Below are 27139 nucleotides of genomic sequence, written 5' to 3'. Positions count from 1 at the left end.
ATTTTGAATCACATCTCTTTCAAGAATTGATGAGAATTTTGAAAATTAGGAAAACGAGAATGACCGCTCTTCATCCTCAGTCCTGATGGTCAAGTTGAAAGACAACATCAGACAATTCTACAGTTATTTGTCAAAGTTTGTTGAAGAGAATCAAAAGAATTGGGATCGTTGGATTCCCATGTTTCTTCTTGCCTATAGGACCTCTAAACATGAGGCTACAGGCGTAACTCCTTCAGAATTGTTTTGCGGAAGAGATCTTACCTTGCCGATGGATTTGCTAAGAGGTATTCCTCCCAGTTATGGTTTTTCCGAGTCAGCGGAGGAATACGTTCGGAATTTGCGGCAGAAGCTGGATGAAATTCATCAGAGAGTAAGAGAGAGATTAGAATCAAGGTCTTTGAAGATCAAATGCCGCTATGATCGAAAGGCTAGGCATCCCGTTTTTGAGGAAGGACAGAAGGTTTGGTTATTTAATCTTCATCGTAAGAAGGGTAGGTCTCCCAAACTATAGAATATAGAACGATTGGGAGCCTTTTGAGATAATTAAGAAAATTAGTGATGTAGTTTTCTATATTTCTCGTTCAGGTGGTCGGAAAAGCAAGGTTGTGCATGCCGACAGGTTAGCTCCGTTTAGAGAAAGGGAAGAATTTTAAGTAGAGGGTTTCGGGGCCCGGTTTTCCAATTTTGACATTACTTTTATTTCTTGTTAATTGTTTTGAGTTACTGTGTTCTGTTTTATCTTTCTTTAAGCTTCCTTCCATCGTGAGAAGCGTCGTGGGGAGATCCTCGAGCCTGAGCACCAAGCAAGATCTTCAAGCTCGTGCTTCAAACTGAAAAGAAGTCTGCCTCGCCCCCGGTTTTCCGAGTCGTGGTTTTTCCGGGGGACGATGGGCGAATGCCGAGGCAGGGGCTTAGTGTGTCTTTTAGAAAGACGTAAGGGTCTATGACGATTACCCCCACTTTACCCGAAAAATGGAAGAGAGAAGTGCGCAAAGCTCAAGACGAAGAGTCAAGAGTGAAACGCGCGAAAATTTCAAGAACAAGATTCTTCTGAAGAGTAGAGAAGACTGGGATTAGAAGTAGCGGCGTCCGGTAATCTGAGGCAACAGCCCAGGGTAGGACAGGAAGTCGCCAGGAGCCCGGAAGTCTTTTCCAAGAGGAAGTTCTTGAAAGAGGAAGAATTGTCGGGACGACAATTTTATGAAGAGGGGGGCAGTGTTGCGGCCGTGCGGTGTTCCATTCGGCGCTGCTGAAATTAATCAATATCAATCGATAAGGGTTTGAATAGAGGATCGGCCCTTGGCAACGCGTCGTTCTCCGACTGTTATACAGATTTGACGGCCAGATTCCGCGGTGGCCGGACGCGTTTCTGTGCCGTTGTACCGTTGGTTTAATAAAGAGCGAGCTTTTCTTTAAACAGTGTTCTTCCTTTCCGAAAGCGCTCCTCCGAGTATCGCAATCTCGGGAAGTAATGCCGCGAACGCGACAATATATATTAAAAAGCCTTGAATATTTCCGATATGCGTATAATTTCGTGTAATAAGACATTTGTATTGTATTTGTGTACATCTTTTTATTCGTATAAGTGTCGGTCCACAATAAATATCTTAATCTTTAAATCGTAAAAAATTGCGATCAATCAGTCGATTTTTCTTTTCATATTCGATTATAATTGGTCAATTTCTTACTCGTTAAAGCTTAAATCTATCGTGGACCGACACTAAGAGATATTTCGATTCATGCTGCGTTCGTCGCGCACACACATACACACACACACACACACACACACACACATATATATATATATATATATATATACAGAGTGTCCCAAACCTAATGTACCACCTGCTAATGACAGATTCCTAATGTCATTTAGAGACGAAAATTCTAATACTAAAATGTTAAGCATACAATAGTTTTCAAATAGGAAACATTTAAAAATGTCCAATCGGGTTGTCTGTTATTCGCGCGTTCAAGTCCATCGCATAGGCGAATTGGGCGGCGTCTCTGGCCGCGAGAATCTTTCCCGGACGTAGTGTCTGCAGCGTTCACGCCCGCATAGGAAGATCATGGCGGTAACTGCCGCGGAGGAAGGATTGCCCGAAGACAAGACGAACTGAACGGCTTTTACGGCCGTCAAAGAGATGCGCCCGGAGGAAAGGATGGGTTAGTGTGGCGGCTTTAACGGCCGTCAGAAAGATGTGTCTGGATGGATTACCGCGGTGTTTACTGTCGCGGAGAGTACAGCCGGAGATCGGTCGGTTTTCCAAGCAGAAAAAAAAACTACCGTATAGTGGAGTTTGAGACCAGAGCTGGCCTCCAGAGCTCGGAAGGCGTAGTACAACTCTTAGCCTTTGACAGACTGAAGGCGACTGAGGCGAAGAGCGGTGCTGAATGCCACTCTTATATAGCCCCGATGGGGGGTTTTGAACACGAGAAAGTGATTCCCCGATTCGCCATCTAGTGGCGGGCACGCGAACTGTGTTGCGCGGGCTGCGCGCGACGGTGTGTCGTGATGCGGTCGCGTGGCAGTGACCGCCACAAAAGTATATGAGACTATAGCTGGGACGGTGGGATACAAAGCATAGAGTAAGTACAATAATTACTCCAAAATTTATATATTATATATAAACAAAAAAGATATATATATGTATATATATTATTTACTATATCTATATGATACTAATCACTGGCAAATAAAATCACATGTACGTGACAGCAGTCATCAAAGTATTAACTAACCAAACAGCACAGAGTTCAAAAAGAATTCATTTTTATGTCTCCAATTCTGAATTCATTTTCAGATAAAAGAATTTTTTACATCTAGAGAATTTTTTTGAATTCTTTGTGCTGAGATCATATTTTTGAACTGATTTCAAAATGCTTTATTAATATTTCTATTTACATTAAAATATTAAAATTTTTACACATATATTTATGTATTTGTGTATTTAAAATTTACTTTTTCTAAAAACATGTATAGTGCACGAGAAAGTAATATTGATATTTCCAAACGTCATGCGAATTATTGCATATGAGACTGCGATAGATATTGCAGATTCTTCCACACAAGTAAAGTCATAAAATTTTCAAATTCTATGAATACTTCTGTTGAAATAAATGATAATCCAGTCTAAATGAAAAAAGTCTAAATGAAAATTTTCAAGAAAACATTATACATTTAGTTTCATATAATAATAATAGTCATTATGAATATGTTAATAATAATATAGAAGAATATAATGGCAATAATAATTACTTAATATAATATAATAACTTATTTAAAAAACAACACATAATATAAAAATCATTTATTTATATATTTATTTAATTTAAAATTAGATACATTACAGATTTTGTGATGTAGATAATGTAAATGACGATAATATTAATAGAGAAGTATTTAAAAATGCTATAACTGAATGGAATAAAGTATAATATTCGTCACAATGCATGTAATGCATTATTAAAGATTTTACAGGAATAGAATATACATCTTGTAATTTCTTTAAAGATGCGCGGACATTGTTAAAAATTCTATGACAAACAGAAATTTTAAAAATGTGTGGAGGCGAATATTTTTATTGGGGTTTAAGTAACATAATTAGAATTATGTTATTGAAATGTAATAATTAACATATTCATTTATTATTCAATATTGATGGTCCTCCTTTAGCCAGATCGTCAAATGCATCTTTATGTCTATTTTATGTTCTAACACAACACATAACGATATGTATCTTGTTGGTCTTGTTTTTTGGATATAAGAAACCGGAAGATTCAAATGTTTTTTTACAATCTTTAGTAAATGATTTAATTTATTTTATAAATGAAGGTTATTTTTATAATAATAAAATAATAAAAATTAGTTTCTTTGGTTTAATATGCGATGCACCGGCAAAATCTTTTGTATTGTGTACGAAAAGCTATACTGGATTTCACAGTTGTACAAAATGCATTATAAAAGGAGAATATCTAAAAGATAGAATGCTGCTTTTCAAACGGAAAAGTCAGAGTGAGTCCCAGTTGCGTACAGAATAAATCGGACACAGCAGATTGGAATGGATCGGACATAGATCCAAACAGACACAATAAGGAACGGACACAAGGTCGAAATCGGACACATTGAAAATCGGACACAGTGTTAATCGGACACAGTAGGAAACGGACACACGGTGATTGCAATTGGACACAACAACAATCGGACACAGTGATAATCGGACACATTGAAAATCGGACACAGTGCCAATTGGACACAATAAGAAATGGATGCACGGATAGTTAAGTAGATAAATAAATAAAAGAATCTGGCAAAAAACGCGGTAGTCCGAAAGCGTTAAAGTTTATTTTTTTAGTTAGGAAATCTGTCATAGCGACTCGATACAGCGCTAAAAAAGTATTAAAAATAAAAGTGTTAAAAGTGTTATTATATTCTAAGTGCAAGATGCAATCTTTCGTCTTACTAAATTGATGAATCTATCATATACTAAAATGACGGATCCTAAAAAGGTTGGCAAAGATCGCAAGGTTTGGGTGTGAAATTTTCGCTGAGCTTTTCATTTTGTTACAAATATAATTTTGTGTTAGTAATAGAAGGCGCTTAAATTCATAAATAAAAGATCAAGAGTATAAAAGCGAAAAACAATATGTGTGAAAACATTCATATATAATTAGTGAAAATAAATACATAAATTACTAAAAGAATCTAATAAACAACATTAATAAACTAATTTAATAAACAAACATCGTTTCGACTTTATATTAGGTCATCCTCAGTGTGAAAAATTGAAATTGATCGAAAAACAAGACTTAAAATCATAATAATCCTAACGGTACGTGTCAAATCAAAAGAAAAGCTTCGCACATTAATTATCTAACTAAGTATATTTCATTGGTGAAAATTGTATAAAATAAAGTTAAGAACATGATTATGTATTAAAATTATATAAAGACAAAAATTACACAGCGGAGTCATCGATAGTGAAAAGAATCGGAAAAACAAATCTTTGCCTCACGGTCCGATAAATTGTCGAAATCGATATTGCGTCGGAGCATCTATGTGGGTGTATCGTGACTAATCACCAAGTAAAGATACCATGTTTGAACACCATGCGACGTCACAATTAGAAAATCGAAAGTTGGTCATAAATAGTAAAATCAAAAAAGAAAAAACTAATCAAAATTGATCAACACCAAAAAGTAATCGAACATGGATGGCAATAACGTATTAAAAAAAGAATATGATAATAAAGATGACTAGAATATGCCAAGCAAAATAAAATACCTTGGAGACAGTCAGTGGCGCAAGTTGAATAATCAGAAATTACAATATGGTATAATATAACGACAATATATGTTAGTTAACTACTGAAAATAAAAAAAAAAGACTGTTCTATCGATCATTCCGAAAACAACGCCTCTTTTGTGAGCTAGCGGATGATGAGAGTAAAAATTAAGGTTTCCTCTGAATTAGTGTCTTTCTTTTCCATCCTGAATACTACATCAAGAATCTAGTAAATTCCATAATATTCTTCTGAACAATTCTTACCCTCTACAATTTATTTTCACAACGATAAATAATTAAATTAAACATTTATCACATAGAAAATTGCAGAGTTCAAATCTTGATTCCAGTGTGGATATCATTGATAGTTCCGAAAATTACACTCCTGGCAAACCTTTCTTACGTCAAAAACGTATCCGAGAAATTTTCAACAATAACTAATAGATTTAATCTTAAACTAATTTATTCTATAACTAATTCTCTCAGCACATTTATCAAAACAGATAAAGACACACTAGATCCGATGGCATGCCCTGAAGTGGTATATGAAATTAGTTGCAAAATTGCGGTGCGACTTATGTTGACCAGACAAAAAGACTACTTAAAACAAGAATTAATGAGCATTTCCGAGATATTAACAAAGGCAACAGTTCTCTTTCGGTTATTTTAATTCATAGAAGAGAATCGCATCACGAGTTTAATTGGGATAATATTAAAATTTTGGACAAAGAACCGTCCTGAAACAAAAGAATAATTTCGGAAATGATTCATATTAAAAAACAATCTGGCCTAAATAAGCAAAGTGACACGGATCTTTTATCTAATTGTTACTTCTCCATTCTCAATTTACCATCCTCCCTCCACAAATCCCCTTCCTCCTAACATTACATCCCTTCCTAATCATGCTACTCAATTTTTATTTTGTACAAGGTCGATCTTGGTCGTATTTCTATAGACTTTCAGTAGTTAACTAACATATATTGTCGTTATATTATACCATATTGTAATTTCCGATTATTCAACTTGCGCCACTGGCTGTCTCCAAAGTATTTTATTTTAACAATAATGATAATTACAGCCGATATATGTTTCAACAAATAGACAATAGAGGCTTCCATCGGTAGACTGGGTCTTCGTGTCGAACAATTTTTTACTTTTCTATTTTATTTTACTTGGCATATTCTAGTCATTTTTATTATCACATTCTTTTTTTAATACATTATTGCCATCCATGTTTGATTACTTTTTGATTGGTTTCTTTCAACTTTGATTAGTTTTTTCTTTTTTGATTTTACTATTTAGGACCAATGATTCGATTTTCTAATTGTGACGTCGCATGGTGTTCAAGCATTGTATCTTTACTTGGAAATTTGCCACGATACATCCACATAGATGCTCCGACGCAATATCGATTTCGACAATTTATCGAACTGTGAGGCAAAGATTTGTTTTTCCAACTCTTTTCATCATCGATGACTCCGCCAAATGTTGCGTAATTTTTGTCTTTATATAATTTTACATAACCATGTTTCTTAACTTCATTTTGTACAATTTTCACTAATGAAATATACTTAATTAGATAATTAATATGTGAAGCTTTTTTTTTTATTTGACGTGTATCGTTATTATGATTTTAAGTTTTGTTTTTCGATCAATTTCAATTTTTATCACACTGAGGATGACCTAATATAAGGTTGAAACGACGTTTGTTTATTAAATTAGTTTATTAATGTTGTTTATTAGATTCTTTTAGTAATTTTTTTAGTATTTATTTTCACCAATTGTATACGAATGTTTTCACACATACTGTTTCGCTGTTATGCTCCTGATCTTTTATTTATAATTTTGTTGTTTTCGTAATTAATTCTGGATAGTGGGGAGGGGGCTTCGCCCCCCTATCATGCGTAGAGTCACAATGCAGTTCGCTGCATTATGTCACTGACAGATTTCTTAACCAAAAAAGTGATCAACTTTAATGCTTAATATCTCAATTCGCGGAGCAGACCGCCGCATTTTTTTGCCAGATTCTTTCATTTATTTATCTATTTAACTATCCGTGCATCCATTTCCTACTGTGTCTGATTAGCACTGTGTCCGATTTTTAATGTGTCCGATTGCCACTGTGTCCGATTGTTACTGTGTCCAATTGCAATCACCGCGTGTCCGTTTCCTACTGTGTCCGATTGCAGCTACCATGTGTCCATTTCTTATTGTGTCCGATTAGTACGATTTTCAATGTGTCTATTTCATTGTGTCCGATTTTCACTGTATCCGATTTCAATCATCTTGTGTCCGTTTGAAATCTGTGTCCGATTCATTCAACCTGCTGTGTCCGATTTATTTTGTGCGCAACTGGGACTTCCCCGAAAATTATATCCTTTAAGAGGATCTTAAAGTGACAGGAATTACCGACACATTACAGTGCACCAAAGAACTTTTTATTGGTTTGACAGATTGCAAAAAGAATATGCGGAATAATCGATTTAACAAGTAAATAAGAAAAAAATTAAAAAATTCACGTAATTTTAGCTCGTACAGCTGTTACATTAGATCTTCGTTTTCTTAATACAAAAATTCTATAGCTCATATATATGAAATGAGTACGTTCCGCACTTCGAACTAGATGAATAAACAATATTATATTTTTGGATTTATGATTGAAAACTTAGAAAAAAATTTTGAGATTTGAACAGATTGTGTATGATTTTATGCGTTATATATGTTTGGCGCAGTATAAAATGATAAGTAGAGCAGTAATTGTAGTTGACAAATCTTGCAATAGATGACGGATTGCAGAGGAAAGATAAAGATCAACGAACAAACGATCTATGGGACCGATAAAACATTCAATAAGCCTGCTTGCTAGAATAAAGTGAATTTAATTTTTTATCGAAATCGACCATCCCGCACTTCTTTTTTGTGCTATGTTTCAATTGCACAAAAGGATTTTGTAATCTGTAAAGCCAATTCAAAGATGCCGGCTGTAATGTGTCGATACTCCTGTCAGTATTTTCAATAAAAATAGTCAACATATAATTTGTGTTTTTACTTTAGATATATATATATATATATATATATATATATATATATATATATATATATATAAGTTTTACAGTCTCGTATGGACAAAATGATATAATTCCGCAGTTTAATTACTTTAAAGAACAATATTGAGCTTGTAAAATTACAATCCGAAGCCTAACAAAAAAGATCTATACATCAACAGTATGTGTATAATCATTTCTCATTTCGACGGAATGAGAATGAAGGACTCTGATTGGTCCATTCTTTCATGCCTTACACGTTATGCAAGGGAAAAACACGATGTCTTATTTCGATGAATATAAAAGTTTTGCAGCTTTGTATGTACAAAATGATACAGTTCCGCACTTCGGATTAGTTTAAAGAACAATACTGAGCTTGTAAAATTACAATCAAAAGCCTAACAAAAAAGATCTAAGCATCAACAGTATGCGTATAATTATTTCTCATTTCGACAATATCGTCTTTTTTTCGTGTACTTATTCTTGTCTTTCATCAGAATTAGATTGCAACGCTATCTACCATAAAATCAGGGCGTTGTAATCTGATTCTGATGAAAGACAAGGATGAATACACGAAAAAAAAGACAATATTCCTGATATCGTCGAGAATACAACAATATTCCTATTCTCTACTGTAAGAATTAGACGACCGTAAGCGGTCATGAAAGAGATTCGGAATATAAACAGCTAACAGAAAGGAGCCGTCGTGATCGTGCAGACTAAGTGTCAGATTAGTAAACGAGGAATCCCGAGTTCAAATCCAATCGGTCTCCGTTTATTTTTCCGAATCTAATAAATATCTTTCACTATTCACTCTCGCTTCGGTGCGAGAGAGTAGGATAATATTTTTATTCTCTTCGGCCAACTTAACGTTGCCGAGCGCCGAGCGCACATGTACGTGTCTCGTCTTTTATGTGCATGCCTCGCACACAAATAAGAAGGGAGGGTGTGCGTCACGGCGGGGCCCGACCACGAACCAGTCGTGAAAACTCGCAATTATTTTGCGAAAAAATACCACCTCAGCCAGGAATCGAACCTGGATCTCCTGCTTACCGGGCAGGCATCTTATCCTTTCGACTACCGAGGCATGTGATGATATTTATCGCAAATAACGTGTTTAGAATAACACGTCAACAATACAATGATACACACACATATATAGAGGAGAAGAATACATGTATATATGTATATTGTAATATATATATATATATATATATATATATATTACATATATTACATATATATATATATACATATATATATATATATATATATATATTACAATATACATATATACATGTATTCTTTCGAATCCCCACGACCGGTACTCCAGAGAGATGATGGTCCTATTCTCTCGATGAACCCGCCGTGGTATAGTCAAAACAATTAGAATCGAGACAGAGCGTGACACGAAGTTACGCTCGGAAAAAAGCGCTCTTTTCATAACTATTTTATCCACAATTATATTCTTATAATTAATACAATGGTGAAAAGTGTTTCGTCAATATCAGAAGCGTCTATTTGGAAGGTACTGATAAAAATTATAATCAGAAACGTCTGTTCTGACGGTACTTGTAAAATATATGTCAGAAGCGTCAGTTCTGACAGTATTGATTATTACAAATAAATTATTTGTAAACAATCGGAGAGACAACAAAAAAGTTATCAATTGCATTTTCATGAGAATGAAGAAGCCGATTCAATATTTTATATTACAGTATGATTCGAATAATAAAAATCAGAAGCTTTTATTTGGACGGTACTGATAAAAATTATAATCAGAAGCGTCTGTTTGACGTTACTGGCAAAAATGTATGCCCAGACGATACCGATTATTACTAATGCATTTTATTTGTAAACAATTGGAGAGATACCTACACACACACACACACACACACACACACACACACACACACACACACACACACACACACACACACACACACACACACACACACACACACACACACTAAAATTACATAGTGTGTGTGTGTGTGTGTGTGTGTGCGCGTGCGTGCGTGCGTGCGTGTGTGTGCGTGCGTGCGTGCGTGCGTGCGTGTGTGTGTGTGTGTGTGCGCGCGCGCGCGCGCGCGCGTGTGTGTGTGTGTGTGTGTATGTAGTGGAAGAATATGCAATGTTATCGCAAAATCTAATAAAATTATATGTTTGTACTAGATATCGTAGTCAATAGCAATAGTACGAAAGTAGTCTGAAAAGTTTTGAGCCTTAACATGAAGATGATGTTACTCGTCAAAACCATTCTAGTACTACAATAGTATATGCTTTGAAAGACTTTTGTGAAAATTTCAGTCATTTTGGACGCTCAGTTGTTGTTTGATAGTCGTTTGTGTCAGTCGATGTCAGTGTTTTTGTAAAAATGGAAAAAATTGAATATCGTGCCGTAATTAAATTCTTACATTTGAAAGGCAATACGCCTGCGCAAATTAAAATCGAGTTGGACGAGTTTACGGGGGACTCTGCCTCATCATTTGCCACCGTAAAAAGATGGGCAGTTGAATTTAAACGTGGTCGTACCAGCTTCACTGATGATGATCGTTCGGGACGACCAAAAACTGCGATCATCGCTGATAACATCGAAAGTGTTCACCAAATAGTACTGGACGACCGTCGAATCAAGGTTAGAGAGATAGCAGAGGCTATGGGCATATCGAAAGAACGCGTTTGTCATATATTGACTGAAGAATTGGATATGCGCGCTATCAAGCTATCCGCGCATTGGGTGCCGCGCTTGCTCACTTTGGACCAAAAACGAATTCGAATGAACATTTCCAAAGCCCTGTTGGAACGGTTCAAGCAAAACGAATCAGATTTTTTGCGTCAATTCATAACTGTAGATGAAACTTGGATTCACCACTACACTCCAGAGACAAAAGAACAGTCAAAAGAGTGGACTGCAAATGGTGAACCTGTTCCGAAAAAGGTGAAGACGGTTCCATCAGCTGGGAAGGTAATAGCGATTGTTTTTTGGGATAGTCACGGAATTGTGTGTATCGACTATCTTGAAAAAGATAAAACAATAACGGGAGCGTATTACGCATCATTACTTGATAAGCTGAAGGCAGAAATTACAAAAAAACGGCCGCATTTGAAGAAGAAGAAAGTGCTGTTCCATCAAGACAACGCACCTGCTCATACTTCGGCGGTCGCCATGGTCAAAATTCACAAACTGCACTTCGAATTGGTTGACCACCCACCGTATTCATCAGATCTGGCCCACAGCGACTTTTTTTGTTTCCTAAGCTTAAAGTTTCGCTTGGAGGACAGAGATTTTCATCGAACGAGGAGGTCATCGCATACGTAAACGTCTATTTTGCGGAGCAAGACGCCAACTACTGTTTGGAGGGGTTAAAGAGATTAGAGTATCGATGGGAAAAGTGTATCGACTTAAAAGGAGATTATGTTGAAAAATAAAACTATATGACTGAAAAAATATTTGTTTCTATGTTAGGCTCAAAACTTTTCAGACTACCCTCGTACAAATAGTTCCATGTCTTTTTATAGCAAAGAGTCGTTTCACTACATGTGCAATATATACATGTTCTCTTTGAGAAAAATACATGTAATGTCCTTCGTATCCTGACTTATAAGGATATTGGACAGAGCGAACGTCATGAAGAATGCATTGACAATACAATATTGTGTAAGAATTAGACGACCGTAAGCGGTCATGAAAGAGATTCGGAATATAAACAGCTAACAGAAGGGAGCCGTCGTGGTCGTGCAGACTAAGTGTCGGATTGGTAGACGAGGGATCCCGAGTTCAAATCCAGTCGATCTCCGTTAATTTTTTCCGAATCTAATAGATATCTTTCAATCTCAGAAGTGGGATTCAGCCTATGTTACCTCAGAGAAGATTCAGCCTATGTTACCTGACAAGTCGATCGTTCAGGAGTGAACGGAAAAAGTCGGGGGTAGTACTCCAAAGTCGTGTCGGTCGTTCAAGAGAAATGAACGGGAAAAAAAGTCGCGGAGTAGTACTCCAAAGGAGTCGTGTCGGTCGTTCAAGAAAGTGATCGAAAGTCGGGAGCAGAAGCTCCAAGTTTCGGATAAAAGTCCGATAGAGGAAGACTCGGTACATTCGGGACGAATGTAATACCAGAATGGCCGAACTGTAAGAATTAGACGACCGTAAGCGGTCATGAAAGAGATTCGGAATATAAACAGCTAACAGAAGGGAGCCGTCGTGGTCGTGCAGACTAAGTGTCGGATTGGTAGACGAGGGATCCCGAGTTCAAATCTAGTCGGTCTCCGTTAATTTTTTCCGAATCTAATAGATATCTTTCAATCGTAAGAAGTTCCTAAGGCAACTGGTGGCGCCAAGAATGCTGTTCATGATTAAAAAGAACGCCTCTCGATCGATCACAGCGCTGTCGTGCGATACATCGAGACGACCAATCAAAAAAGGGCTGATGCAATCCGTATTTGTTTTAAAATCATCGAACGTGCTCCAATTGTTCGGAACAGATGGGCACTCTTTCTCCTCAGTCGGCGGATTGGATAGATGTGTCATCCGCGAGAATACAAGTCGGATAGTCGAAACCTAGTCATAGTCGTAGTCGAGGTATCGTGTGAATCGATTATTATAACATTATTGTTATATTTCGAGCAGAGCTCGTCAGTGAAAATACATCAGTATTATATTGATAAATTGCCTACAAGTTATTGTGTCTACTCCATTATCCATCATGTGGCGGTCAACTCCTCTGAGTGCGCGTATTAATCGAACAGACAGTATTTGAAAGAACGGACACCAATTCCTGACAAACTGTTACTTTATTCAAATATTTAAATTCAAAATAACAAAGAATCTTACAATATATACATGTGTTTTCATTTATTTAGTAAAATGATAAGATAAAAATTAATATGAGTAAATGGAATTAGTCATGTCGATAATATAGACTTTTTAAATTGTTGATAATATCGACTTTTTAAATTGTCGATCGTTACCGACATTTCTTTAATTCCGTTTAGATGGCATTCGGACGGCCATCGGAGTTCGTCCTTTGCTTTAGGATCCCCTTAGTGTCGGTCCACAATAGGTGATTTAAGCTTTAAGAAGTAAGAAATTGACCAATTATAATCGAATATGAAAAGAATAATCGACTATGATTGGTCAATTTCTGACGACTTAAAGATTAAATACTTATTGTGGATCGACACTTAAGAACAGATAAATTGTTTGCCATGCAGGCTAAAGATTTTCAAATCGATTACAGTATTTTGAATAATATTCCACAGTTCTTACCTATAACTAACTCCATTAGATTACATGCACTTAATATGTTTAAGCATTATGAAAAAACTGATTCTTCTCTGGATAAAAAGCCGCTGTGTATACGTTTAAAGAGAAAATTAAATAAAATATCACATTTGTTGCTTTTAAAAGTTCAACGCCAAAAGAATTTGTTAGAAAGCCAAGATCTATTAGCGAGATTAAATATTAGAAAGCAGTAGAATTTAGAGATTTCCTTTTATATACAGGACCTATAATATTACGTCATATATTAAAGAATAATCTTTATAATCACTTTCTCATACTCCATGCAGCTATGACAATTATTATATTCCAAACTTATGCCAAGAATATTTTGTAAATTTTGCTGAAGCTTTACTTCACAATTTTGTCGTATCTTTTGAAATATTGTACGGTAAAGAATACGTATCACATAATGTTCATAACTTATTACATTTATATTCTGATGTTAGAACATTTGGCTCAGTAGATAATTTCAGTGCCTTCCGTTTTGAAAACTTTATGACAAGTATCAAAAAACAATTGAGAAAAAATGAAAAGCCATTACAACAGTTAATAAAGAGATACCAAGAGACTAAACATTTATCATCATTGTTATTTAAAAATAATTCCAATAATAAAAAATTGTATGTAATAACTTGCATAATAATGGACCAATGTATAATAATAATATTAAATCACAATATCTGCAGATATCGAATGACAAATTTTATAAAAATTATAAAAGTTTTGCTAATAATTGCTGTATTTTAAAAAATGGCATGTATATTTTGGTTTTAAATATAATCAATGATAAAAATAATGATATATTTTTTATTGATAAAAAGCTTACATATGTAAAAGATTTATATGATAAACTTTATGAATCAAACTAATTTGTCATTAAAGTAATGACTGTAAAAAGCGATGATATATATTTCTGGCCAATTACAGAGTTATTATATAAAGCGTGGAAAATTGTATATGGCAATGATTCAAACATTTGCAATATTTCCCTTAAAGCATGTAATTTGATATAGTGCACTTTTGTTATAAAACTTTTTTTATAAAACTTCTTTGTATACTCAAATATATTCATACATAATATATTCTTTATATACGCCATCAGAATGAACTGTGGATATATAATTGTGGAGTTTCATAATGGACTACAGTTAATACCATCAATATGGTATAATGCAAACAAGCAATCATGTATTTGGTCTAGCCATTATAAATTCGTATAAACACAGCAATAATAAGACAAGAAGTACTAAAAAATGAATCAGATTGAGAAGAATAGCGGTAAAAAGAATTTTTGGGGTAGCAGGTCAATAAATAACATTTTCTTTAAGATGTATGTATGGATATATAAGTTGCTTATTAAATTCTTTTTGTTTTAAAGACACTTAAGAAAAGGGATTTAAAAAATTAGTTGCTGCGCAAGATACATCTAATATAGAAAATGAAATTTCATCTGATAAGAGAAAGAAAAAAACAAAAACAATAAATGCAAAAAGGCACTTTTCATCCTCTTCAGATGAAGAGAATAAAGAAAATCATACTCAAAAAAAAAAACCAATTACCTTCTTTTCCAAAATTATAAGATTTTATATCAACGACGTTAATAAAAAATAAAATTATAGAAAATATTGAGAACACATCACACGAAGGGACTTCTGTTAATAAAACGAGTAATAATAGCAACAGTAAGTAGAAACTGTAGACCTTATTAGTTACTATTCGTAAATAATTTGTACTAAATTTTACTCTTTCCCTTTTTCTTCTTTTTGTATCTAGGTATTTACAAACAAGGTAATCCAGATATTCCAAATGGTTCAGGATATTCTGTTAGAAAAACTGTTATTGATGTCGATGAAGAAAACTATGTACGTGATACGTCTCTTGTTCGTCCATGGTATGTGTCTTGTTAATCCTGATATTTTTTCTTGTATTTTTATGAAAATGATATTAACAAATATATTTTATGTATAATATTTCAAGTGCACGCGCGCGCGCGCGCGCGCGCGCACACACACACACACACACACACACACACACACACACACACACACACACACACACACACACACACACACACACAAAATACTAAAATCTCATAATAATTTATTAGGTGTACAAAAAAGTTCTGAGCTTTAGATTTCATACAACCGAAATAACAATTTAAATTTTATATATCTTCCCGCCCTTTTGCGGTTTTAAAGCGTTGACATTTGGCCTTCTAAAATGCCATACGGTTTGATGTTTGATGCACGTAACCTCAAAAATCAGTAGTGTTCACGATGGCAATAACAAAAGAGCATATTCGATTTTCCATCCACTTCGCGTTTCATCTGAAGAAAAATGCTGCTGATGCCACTGTAATGATTTGTGTTGCGTATGGAGAGAACGCTGTAAATCATACTACATGTAAAAGATGGTATCAAAAATTTCGCCAAGAAGATTTCAGTCTTGAAGATGAACCGCGTGCTGGACGCTCTCAAAAGATTGAAACGGACGAATTGCAAGCACTGCTGGATATAAACTCTGTGCAAACTGAAAAGGAGCTTGCACACAATAGAAAATCGTTTAATTAAACTATGATTCGACATTATTCACAATTTTGCAAAAAAAGTTGCTATACACAAAATTTAAAGAAAAATGTTCAACAAATCGATCACAGATCACATGATCACAGATAGATAAAATTACTTTTGATGCCATGACAAAATTACAAAACCATGTAATATTTTTGATACTTTTTCACATATTATATCCTGTATTCATCATTTTCTATTTGTAGTACGTAGAAACGAATTTAATGAATATGAAAAATAACAACAGAGAGAGTAATAGCTATTAGGTTGTCGGAAAAGTTATTACGCATTTTTGTAACAGAGCGCTAGTTCATTTTTAGAAGTAGAATCATTCGCATCTATGTTATTGCTATGTCATTTGACAGCTGATATAGTTCTACCTTTATTCTAAAAAAAAATTGAGCGATTTGGTTGAGTTTTGGAGATTTTATAACAAGTTGAAGATGAAAGATCAAACTGTGCATTTTCGCCATATATTGCTTCCGTATTTTATTTCCGTAAAGAGAAGAACGCTCATCAAACTTGTGAAAAGTTGCGTAAAGTTTACGGTGACAATGCTCTACAAGAACGTCGGTGCCAACGATAGTTCACGAAATTCCGTGCTGATGATTTTGACCTCAACGACGCTCCTCGGTCAGGGAGGCCCACCGAGGTTGATGATGACAAAATTAAGGCATTGATCGAGTCAAACCCACGTTACACGACACGAGAGATTCCAGAAATTGAACATCCATCATTCAAGCATTCATGATCACCTGAAGAAGCTGGGATACGTAAGCAAGCTCGATATTTGGGTTCTTCATGAACTCAAAGAAGTTCATTTGACGGCGCGTATAATCATCTGAGATATGCTCAAACGTGAGGAAAACGATCCTGTTTTGATGCGACTGATAACTGGTGATGAGAAATGGATTGTTTACAACAATGTGATGCGCAAACGGTCTTGGTCCCGACATGATGATTTGATATCAAAAGCAAACATTCATCAGAGGAAGGTTATGCTCTCAGTGTGGTGAGATTTTAAAAGTCATATTTTTCGAGCTTCCAAGGAACCAAACAATCAATTCGAATGTCAGCAATTGGACAATTTGAACGAACCCATCATCCAGAAACGTTCAGAGCTCGTTAATCGTAAAGGAATTGTGTTCCATCACGACAACGCGAGACTACACACAAGTTTGACCACCCGTCAAAAATTATTGGAGCTTGGATGAGATGTGTTGCCACATCCATCATACTCGTCTGATTTTGCGCCGTCAGACTTCCACTTGTTTCGCTATCTTCAAAACTCCTTGCATGGTATAATGTTTAATTCAGATGAGGCTGTAAAAGCTGTATCAGCGTTGAGAGACCAACATTGTTCTGGAGTACCGGTCGTGGGGATTCGAGAGAATATATATATATATATATATACAGGATATTTCATTTTAAGTGATATGGTCGATTATCTCGTGAATCGATTTTATTGAAAAATTTTTCGAACGAAAGTTGCTTGAAGGAGGACATATGGTGGACTTGACCTTGAGTGATCTTGTCAAAATCAGGTCAAATCAGGTCATTAAGGTCAAATTTTTTTAAAATGGAAACCTCTATTTTTTATTACATATTCTTGTAGCTTATCTCGAGAGCTTTCCAAAACACTATAATAAAGTTACGTTTCACTAAGTATTTTCCGAGTTATGGAGCTTGAAAGTTACAGTACCGTCAGCGTTATCCATGTATGCATGCACGTGTGAGCGGGATTTTTACGCGTGCGCGTCTTCGCAATCTATCTACTGCTTGATATACGCTCACGCGCACGGAATTGAGTCCAATCCTTCCCAATTAAACGATTCAACTTTTCTCTTTTTTTCGTATAGCTTTTTCTTTCAATTTTTTTACATTTTACTGGGCTTTTTTAAAGTTTTTTTCAAAATGGCCGCTTATAGTTCAAATGAAATCGTTGATATTATTCTTATGCTTGGTGAAGCTGGACGAAATTATTGTAGAGCAGAAAGACTGTATCGTAATAGATATCCGTTTAGACGACATTCAAATGCAATGCAGATAAGAAGAATTTTATTACGAGAGCGTAGAAGAATCCGTAAAAGAAAACCGCAAGCAAATAAATGCTGAAGATGACGTTAATAATCCGCGTGTATTAACAGTGCTAGCAATGATAAACTTGAATCCTCGTATTTCGACTAGAGAACTGCAATGTAATTTAGGATTTCCTTATGTCACTATGTGGAGAATTTTACAAAGACATAAATTCCATCCCTACCATATCACTTTATCCCAAGATATAAGTGAAAATGATATGAGGCTAAGAAGACAATTTTGTGGTTGGATATTACGAATGGGTATTACGAGAAGATCCAACTTCTTTCCAGTATGTTCTCTTCAGTGACGAAGTCTCATTTCATAACAATGGATAACTCAATAGGCATAACTGTCATTGTTGGTCCAATCCTCACTGGGATCAACGTTGATAATCAACATCGTTTAAACACTTGGTGCGGAATTGTAAATGGATATTTGATTGGTCCATATTTTTTTGATAACTACTTAAATGGGGAAACTTATCTTTCTTTCTTGCAGAATAAATTGCTTTTAGAAGAGGTTGATCTTGCTACTCGACAAAAAATGTGATGGCAGCAAAATGGTACGCCACCCCATTCTCATTGTATTGTGACGGAATACCTCATTAACATCTTTCATGAAAGATAGATAGGGAGGTATGGATATATTCGATGGTTTCCATGATCTCCTGATTTAATTTCGTGTGATCTTTTTTTGTTGAGCTACATAAAAAATATTGTTTACAAAACTCCGCCGACATCCGCAGGAGACATGAAAAATCGAATAACTAATTTATCGTTGCATTCCTCAAAATATTTTAATTTCAACAGTAGAAAATTTTAAGAAACGATTGAGGCTATGTCTGCAAGAAAATAGAGCTCCATTTGAACATCTTATCAACGGCTAAAGACATATTCGAATTGATCTTGTTTTAATTGGCCGAATCGGTAATCGGTCTTGCCTTATAACTTAACAAGTACTTAATGAAAAGTAACTTTATTATAATATTTTGGAAAGCTCTTGAGATAAGCTATAAGAATATGTATAATAAAAAATAGGGGTTTCCATTTAAAAAAATTATTAATGACCTTGACCTGATTTTGACAAGGTCACTCAAGGTCAAGTCCATATTTCAATCATATGTCCCCCTTCAAGCTATGCAACTTTCATTCGAAAAATTTTTCAATAAAATCATCGATTCGCGAGATACTCGATCATATCACTTAAAATGAAACACCCTGTATATGTAAATTGTAATATATGTATATTATTGTATTGTTGACGTGTTGTTCTAAACGTTATTGCGATAAATATCATCACATGCCTCGGTAGTCGAAAGGATAAGATGCCTGCCTGGTAAGCAGGAGATCCAGGTTCGATTCCTGGCTGAGGTAGTATTTTTCGTAAAATAATTATGAATTTTCACGACTGGTTCGTGGTCGGGCCCCTCCTTTCTTATTTGAGCGTTTAAATTAGCACCTTGTTCAGTTTTTCGCCGATAAAGACAGGTCCTTCTACGAACGAGGAAATTATGAAACTCACTGAAAGATGGCAAAAGGTTATCGAACAAAACGGGCAATATATATATTGATTGATCTTTGTCCTTTATATAAATAAATAATCTTTGAAAAACATAGAAAAAATATATGTTATGACTTTTCCGACAACCCAATAATTTCTCGACAAGCAGGATCTTGGTTGCTAAATTTCTATATGAAATAAATTTAATTATATTATCAACCACTATTTTTGCAGTGCCACTATTTTTAGCAGTCTTACAATTTAGCGGTTTTATAATAATTCGATAATAAAATATTTTTTAAGATTAAAAATTGAAACAAAAGGGCATTAGGAATCGCGCAGTGAATAAGACACAAATAAATTATCCACTCAATTCATTCTATTATATTTACGGTTCTCTTACATTCAGATCTTACATTTCGATCCATTTTCGGATCATTTTTAGTAGATAATATCTTCATATTATGAGTTATACAAATATTTTTATATCGATTAAAATCTCTTTTATTATTCTCCCATGGGAAAAATATCATTTCAGCCAGGGATCAAATCTGGAACCTGGAGGACAATAAAATGGATTATAATCGATAAAGAAATATTGGGTCTATGCATAATTCCGTAGCGAAATTCCGACAGATGTCGTTCGCAGTTGTTTTTCCGCTCGCATATGTGTCAAACATATAAAGTGTCGTACACTAAGTGAAAGCTGAAATTTGTGCCGACATTTTAAGAAAGTATTCATCGTGATCCATGACGTATACGAAGTTTAATTATATTTTGAACATGGAAGGAAAAAACGTGTATTTTCGATGTATTTCGCTTTTTTATTTCCGAAAAGGCAAAAACGCGTTGCAAACTCACAAAAAGATATGCGTCGTGTACGGAGAGAATGCCGTAAGCGAAAGTGTGTGTCGGAAATGATTTGCGAAATTTCGTTGCGGAGATTTTGATCTCCAAGATGCTCCTCGCTCTGGTCGGCCAGTCACTACTGATGTCGATCAAATCAAGGCTTTAATCGACTCCAACTGGCATTTGACGACTACAGAGATTGGACATAATCTTAACATTGATCAATCAACTATTTCGAAACATTTACGGAAGCTTAGGATAATAAGCTTAGGATAATAGATAAATAAGCTTGATGTTTGAGCGCCGCACTGAGCGAAAAGAATTTAATGGACCGAATTTTAGCTTGCGATTCGCTGCTTAAATGCCATCAAAACAAACCATTTTTAAAGCGGATGAAAAGTGGATTGTCTACAACAATATCAATCGAAAAAGATCATGGTCGAAGCGCTCAGAGGCTGCTCAGACGATCGCAAAGACTGGATTACACCCGAAGAAGATCATGCTCAGTATCTGGTGGGATTGGAAAGGAATCGTTTATTATGAACTGCTGCCACTCAACAAAACGATTGATTCAACCAAGTACTGCTCACAACTGGCCAAATTAAAGCGAGCAATCGATCAGAAACGGTCCGAATTGGCGAACAGAAAGGGCGTTGTGTTCCACCAGGACAACGCTAGACTATACGTTTCTTTGATGATCCGGTAAAAATTATTGCGGCTTGGATGGGATGTTTTGGTGCACCCACCATATAGTCCGGACCTTGCACCTTCAGACTATCACTTGTTCCGGGCGCTACAGAACAATTTGAATAACAAAACCTTTAGTTCTCTGGATGTCCTTAAAAACCATTTGGATGACTTCTTTGTCCAAAAATCTCAGGACTTCTATGAAAGAGGGATAATGAAGCTCGTGGAGAGATGGCAGAAAGTTATTGAACAGAATGGAACATATTTAGTTGATTAAAATCGCTTTTTTTGCTAAATATTTTGCGTTTGAAATTTACTCGATTTTCGCTACAAAATTATGCATAGACCCAATATTTTATCGATAAAAAAATATTTGATTGAAGGGATTATAATCGATAAAAAATATTTTATTGAATTATTATAGAACCGCTAAGATTACTAAAAATAGTGACATGTAGTTGGTAATACAATTAATTGAATTTATTTCATATAGAAATTTAGCAATCAAGATCCTGCTTGCTGAAGAATTAGCTATTACTCTCTCTGTTGTTATTAACATATACTCGGTCTACATTGAATGTGAAAAAGGTAGAATTGACGAAATGCATCGGACGGAAAACAGTGTTAGGTGTATTACCCGGATTCTAGATTGATCTCACAATATGGAGCTTAATGGAGGAGATATAATAAGGGGATATGCGTAGATTTCGCGGAATAAGTATTGTTTATCGGGTTAATTTTAGACATTACTCAAATTTCGATTTTGAGGATTGAGAGAGAAAAAGAGAAAGAGATACTTGTAGAGAATTTCATAGCGCTTCTTTTTGTGTTTAAACCAAATTTAATTTTTTTGTTTTTAAGTTATTAACGAAAAATATAATTTGTAAGATGAAAAAATTCAATGCATTTTTGTGTTTAACTCATCATATCTTAGTCAAACACGAATATTTTTTTTAAATTTCCACAGTATAATCTTCAAAATATATCTGGAAATATAGGGCGTATAAAAAGTTTTCGAAACATTTCAGCCAAATGCCAAATTTTTCAAAATATTTCTCCTAATTCGTAGTTTTCTTCTTTCGATCGCAAAAGTTATTGTACGAATTTTCGAGTTGTCAACTTGTACCTATATTACTTTTATTTATTAATTAAGGAAGTTTTTTGGAAAGTTTCAGATCTTTAAACATTAAGGTTGTAAAGTAATTACGATTTATACATTGATGCAATTATGTAGCGCGCGGGAGTCCGGGCCGTTCGCCGCGAAATGAAGACAGTAATGCTGTTTCTCTGATATTCTGTTTATTAAACAAAGAACTGTATCCTTATTTGTTTTTTCTTTCTTGAATTGTAGACAAAAAAATAAATCATTTCTTTTCTGTTTGTTCAGAAATGCTGAACATTTGCTCATTTAATCTCTTAAAAATAGTTATATGTTATATGTTTAACAATTTTGTTATATACATACGTTAAATATTATTCTTCATAAAGTAATTTATTAATAAGTTATTAATTTAAAATAATTATTTTAAAAATGACAAATGTAGTGCTATCAATTACTGGAAAAGATAGGAAACGAGTCTTACAAGAGGACCTTTGGACAAGAAATTATAAACATTTCTCATCTAAAATTTTCTTGTAAGACTTGTTTTCTACCTTTTTTAATGGTTGTCAGCACTATATTTGCCATTTCAAAAATAATTACTTTATAAAAATAATATTTAACGTACGTATATGCGTATATACATATAAATAAAACCGTTTAACATATAACTTTTAAAAGGCGAAATGTGCATTTCAACGAACAGAAAAGAAATGATATTCTTTTGTCTACGATTTAAGAAAGAAAAAACAAATAAAGATACAGTATAGTTTGTAATTTAATAAACAGAGTTTCAGGAGACACGGTAGTGTCTCGGGTGTCAAGTCAACCAAGAACACTCCTGTAATTTTACGCGAGTCGATAAGATGGGAGCATCCGAAATTATCGGATCTCAATAAGGGCTAAATCGAATCAAGTTCTAAGCTTGATCCGTAACTTGAGTTCGACTTGCATCATAAAAGTATTTTTATTTTTCTGCTACATATCCTACGAGATATTGCCACGCAAAGTCTGATTTGGAAATTTTTATTTTAAGAAACATCGTCATTATTGTCGTCGCCCATGTACGGCTACAATGTCTGTCGAAATTAAGAAATGTCATTATTAGTTTTATCGATACTCAGCGGATCATCAGATTGATAAGTCAGGGTCACTGTAGAATCTAGCGAATCAATGTTCGCTTATCGGCCTGATTTATCCATAGGGTCGATAAGACTGTTAATGTTAATAAATATGCTGGATTCAGATCAGAGCGATGACGCGACACGCAATGCAATATCCAATGAGCGTACAGCTTTTAAGAGATAATATGCTTGTTGCTCTTTTTCCAGCGTCCGATTGGCAGTCAACATTGAGTTTCGCGGCGAATTTGATGGTTGGTGATAATTTGTTTTGGAGTATGATTGATGTTTATGCGCCATAATCTGTTATTTTGCAGGTAGGTTTTAAGAAGCAATATAAATACTGTCATTTTAATATTGTTCTTTTACGTACGCGTTTGTGTTTTTTTTCTAGAAATCAAGACTAGAAGTTTTCAGATATTATGATCTGTTACGTCCGGTGGATTTCTTCTCTCTTTTCGGAGCGAATGGGCGAGCTCCGATACAGCAAAAAAATCATTCTGAATAAATAAACTAAAACAATTTTTACGAGCTCAAGCTCCGTGGACGCCAGTCTGCCGAACACGTGAATCTTAGATTGTTCAGGGCTCGCTTTTCGAACTAATAAATAAACTATAAAACTCGATTGAATTGCAACTAAGCTAAAGTAATATTTGACAGCCATATGTCGAACGCAAAGAAACTCTTAGTGGCGACGACGAAAAATCATAAATTGTCAAGTAGGTATCTATTTTCTTTCATGGCAGGCTCCGTACTTGAATAGCCGCCTTCTTGGCGTCGGTTATTTAATCCGTCGATCCATTCGGCCACAAATATTTAGATAATGCCATATGTTGATAAAGGCTCAGACCCATTACCTAACTATCATCCCTAAAAATTCTCCCCAATCAGACTCTTTTTTCAAAATTCAGAACTATGATAGGCTAACTCTCTCCATATCCCTAATGACTCGTTAATTCCTATTCGTTAAAGACCCGCGAGATATCCCTAATTTTGAACTAAAGCTCCACCCTCACGACAACTTTTTACCAAGATCCTCCTCGGAAGAAACGCACTTTGCATTTACTCTTTGACCGACAGTCTTTACACGTTCTGATCCGTCAGTTTTTTTTCACGAGCAAATCTTTTTTTTTACATTCATTTTTACGGACATGTGCCTTCGCGTTCGTTCGCATTCGTTTTTTTTCTCTCGGTTTAGCCTTCGTGATTCGCGCTGAAGTAATCGCAGATTAAATTATTTAAACTTTAAAATTAACGGGACGGGTAAATTAAATAAGTTTGTAATCTCATTCAAATATCACTTTTGTATTCAAAAGCACGGGAGGCAGTGATTCTTTTTTTGTGTGCCCTCGACCTCACGAGACTTCAGGAGCATCTTGTGGAGAGCCAACCGCTGGCCGCTGGTCCCAACTCCCCCGCTTGTTTCTCGCTGATCTATCTACAACGACCTTTTTTGTTATCATCACAGTAAGTCGCATGAATATGATCTATCCATCACCACTTAAATACTGATCGTTTCCCCTTGCTCCCTTCCCCCTTACTTACCTTTTCGAGCCTACCGCTTAAGGTTTAATACTTATAAATGTTTATTTAAATTATTCCATTATTTTTATTCACTTATATTGTAAAAACCGGGCATGGCTCTAAATATTTTAATGTAGAGTCTTACCCCGAACTGTCATGCCCGATGATCTCCGCACTTTTGTAACACTCGCGTGCTACACTTACATACTCTTTATTTTTTTTCTACTCTCATGCGCCCATTCGAAAGAATATTAACCATTATCTATTACTATACATTACCTTATACATTACCATTATCTATCGAATAATCACTATGCGTACCATTTCTCCTTTATATTAAGTATTTTGTATTTTAATTTTGTATTTTGTTCGTTTCACATTAATTAATTAAATGATTACTTTAACAATAAATCAATTTATTCATTCATAATTTAATCCTCTCGTCACGCTCGTTCCCACCCGCTCTCGGGGATTGCATATGGTCCTATCCCAGGCAAAAGAGATTAAATTCTCTTGTCTAAATTAACAGACGGACATATGTCACGCAATAGGAGTCATAGCGTCTTTTTCAAAACGTTGACCCGTATCGGCTGACCTGTACGATGCGTTCGACTCGCAGGCACGCTCCAGAGCGACCATCTGCGAGAGGATATGTGGTGCATCCTTCTTGGCCCCATCCCTTCAACCTCTAATAATTTCGGAGTCTGAACGTAACAGTCTGTACAGATTGTTATGCAACTCTTAACCATATTATGGTATATTTGTTTAAACTATAACGGTCCGTCCTCGCCGTGCGGTGTCATGCAATTTCGGCGCAGACGTGCTCGTCGGTCTGCCGGGTTCGGTAGTTAATAAAATTATCTGACTGAAGTATTGGATAAAGTATTTATTCAGATTGGTAGTATATAGGTAGTATACAGTGGAATAAATTCGTGCTGTTGGTATATAGTATAGTTCTGCTTCTTTGTGTCTCGTAATGCGCGTGAAGTGTGCGCTTTCAAATGTTAGGCGTGAGACTCGCTCTTGACTTTGAATTTTACACCAAAGACAAATATGCTTATCGAGGATTGAGAATGTCCCGTGTGCTAGTGTAATGGTAGAAGTGGTGAGACTGAGAATGCTCCGTCTCGCGGTTGGTGGATAGGAAAAATGAGAGACAATGCTTGTCGGGGATTGAGAATGCTCTGCGCCGTTTGGTCGTATTGTTGGAGGAAGCATTGAGACTGAGAGCGCTCTATCTCGGAGAGATGAGAGCCAAGTATGCTTGACAGGGATTGAGAATGCTCGGTCCCGATTTTCTCGCTGTATGGAGGATACCAGTGTCGAATATGCTCGGCGGAGATCAGGATCTCGTTAGTATCGGGAGACAGATCGGAGAATCGATTCGGCCTGGTTTCTTTACCGAGAATCGGCTGGGTTTATATACTCCCGGTTTGACGGTTATTTTGTGAGTCGCAAAATATCGCGGGTCGTCGGCGATGTTTTAGCGGACGCGTGCTTTTCGCGCGCGCAACGATCGATGCGTTCGGTCTGCGCGTCGACTATTTTCGGGCGCGGAGTCCGAATGCACTTATACAAGAATGGTGCGCGGAAAATGTATCGTTACACCTCTTTCTCGCTTTACAGAAGAACAAAAGAAATAAACAATGTCATAATAACAAAAGATATATTTAAACAAACTCGTGAATATATTTACATTGGCCGTCTTGGTCAAATCGCAGCGTGAAGCGTGTGGTGAGGGCTGTTTAATTCGCGGCCGTGATTTAAATAAGGGGGAAATCGCATTTGCACACAGAATAAATTGGACAGAGCAGATTGAATGAATCGGACACAGATTTCAAACAGATAAAATAAGGAACGGACACAAGGTGATTGAAATCGGACACAGTGAAAATCGGACACAGTGGCAATCGGACATATTGGAAATCGGACACAGTGACAATCAGACACAGTAGCAATCGGACACAGTAACAATCGGGCACAGTAGCAATCGGACACAGTAGCAATTGGACACAGTAGCAATCGGACACAGTGCCAATCGGACACAGTAGGAAATGGACACACGGATAGTTAAATAGATAAATAAATAAAAGAA

General features: G+C 35.5%; 1 long non-coding RNA gene, 1 other non-coding gene and 1 pseudogene across 2 annotated transcripts; all 3 read left to right on the top strand.

The window, feature by feature from the left end:
* The first annotated feature begins 85 nt into the window (after window positions 1–85).
* Window positions 86–15404, top strand: LOC148936242 (uncharacterized; annotated as a pseudogene).
* Window positions 14607–25708, top strand: LOC148936240 (uncharacterized). Its single transcript, XR_016139672.1, has 4 exons — window positions 14607–15294; window positions 15386–15503; window positions 23731–23837; window positions 23915–25708. It is a non-coding gene; the product is annotated as an uncharacterized LOC148936240 (long non-coding RNA).
* TRNAT-GGU (transfer RNA threonine (anticodon GGU)) lies at window positions 19566–19637 on the top strand. Its single transcript has one exon. It is a non-coding gene; the product is annotated as a tRNA-Thr (tRNA).
* Window positions 25709–27139: the final 1431 nt, after the last annotated feature.

Source organism: Pogonomyrmex barbatus, unplaced genomic scaffold, assembly GCF_055798465.1.
Source record: "Pogonomyrmex barbatus isolate J1 unplaced genomic scaffold, ASM5579846v1 scaffold26, whole genome shotgun sequence".
Lineage (NCBI taxonomy): Eukaryota > Metazoa > Arthropoda > Insecta > Hymenoptera > Formicidae > Pogonomyrmex > Pogonomyrmex barbatus.
The sequence above is the reverse complement of the archived record's forward strand: the minus strand, read 5'-3'. Positions and strand labels throughout refer to the sequence as shown.